The sequence below is a fragment of the Grammomys surdaster genome, unplaced genomic scaffold (genome assembly GCF_004785775.1).
Source record: "Grammomys surdaster isolate TR1022 unplaced genomic scaffold, NIH_TR_1.0 141, whole genome shotgun sequence".
In the NCBI taxonomy this organism is placed as follows: Eukaryota; Metazoa; Chordata; class Mammalia; order Rodentia; family Muridae; genus Grammomys; species Grammomys surdaster.
Window position 1 is genome coordinate 7,173,872 of NW_021604599.1, and position 1,618 is coordinate 7,175,489.

A 1,618-nucleotide genomic window follows, 5' to 3' on the forward strand; every position below is an offset into this window, starting at 1 on the left:
GAGACAGGGTTTCTCTGTGTAGCCCTGGCTGTCCTGGAACTCACTCTGTAGACCAGGCTGGCCTTGAACTCAGAAATCCGCCTGCCTCTGCCTCACAAGTGCTGGGATTAAAGGCGTGCACCACCACCGCCTGGCTTCCAGACCTCATTCTTGAGAGGTAGAATTAGGAACAGGTGTAGCTTTGCATATAGAACTGGATTATAAGCATCTTAAACAGAAAACAAATCATTTGTACGAGCCCAATAACTATAAAAATAGAGAGAGAGAGAGAGAGAGAGAGAGAGAGAGAGCACTAATCCTGTGGGTAAAATCTGATGTGGTAAAATATTACATGTATACTTTGCTTAAGAGCTGACTTGAAATCCCCAGTTCCTGTTCTAAGAGAAATGCAGTCACCAGGGCTGCAGGACACTACCTCAATCCCTGCGGTCCCCTGTCAGTCATAATGACATCAGCACCTAGTTAAGTAGAGCATACAGTGCACTAGAGTCAGTAGCCCCAACATGGCCAACTCAGGACCGTGAGTCACTACCAGTTTTTGTGCGCATCCACGCATCAGAACTTTCAAGGTTTGCTAAAATTTACAGGGATCCCTCCAAAGACTTCAAGGAAAAAAATCAAGTTCTGGGAAGATGTTTGTTAACTCTACAGCTTTAAGTTCCTCCCACACTGCCCACATGTGAAGCCCCTATTAGGATTTCTTATGTGCCAAGGATGCACACTGCACACAGAAGGTAATCCTTTCAAGTTGTAACTATCAAACGCCTTTAAAGAGCTGTGGCAAGAAATACTTCAAAAGATATTCTGTCTGAAATTAAGGGGCTTTAGGTTTAAGAAGCAAGAATTGAGGAGCAACTAACCAAAGATGGAGCCAGTAGCAGTTTAAAGAATGTTAATGCCTACCTGAGCAAAATGCAAGCCAAGGAAAGCAGACAGAGGACCAGCATATTCCTCGTGCTGTTTCTGTTTCAGAACACTGACCAACCCAAAACGGGCAGAGGACCTAAAAGAAAGCTGAAGGAAAGCTAGCTAAGCTGAGGCATGCACAGCTGTCTGATACATCTATTTATCCTCTTTGGTGATTAGATTTGAATTCTTTTTCTTTTTTCCAGTTTTTCAAGATACAGTTTCTCTATGTAACAGTTTTGGCTGTCCTGTTATTCAAGCTGTTAGACCAGGCTGGCTTTGAACTCACTGAGATCCCTCCCAAGTGCTGGGATTAAAGGCATGCCCCACTATGTAAAGGCTAGATTTGAATTCTTCTATGCCATACCTTTCCTAATGTTGTTTGATGATTCTAACAAATGGCTGAGTAAGGCGCTGAAAGATGGCTGAGCAGTTGAGAGCACATGGTGCTCACACCGAAAACCAGGGTTCATTTCCCAGCACCCACAGAAAACCATCCATAACTCCAGTTCCAGGGGATCTGATGCTCTCTTCTGGCCTCTGAGGGCACCAGACACACACACATACACAGTACGCACATATACATGCAGGCAAAACAACCACACACATAAAATAAAGATAAACACAGTTTGTTAAGGTTGAGTTATTGTCAACAAGTAAGCAAGGGAAACGATAGGACCACTTTTAATCAAGCAAGGGCTGAGAAGGGAAA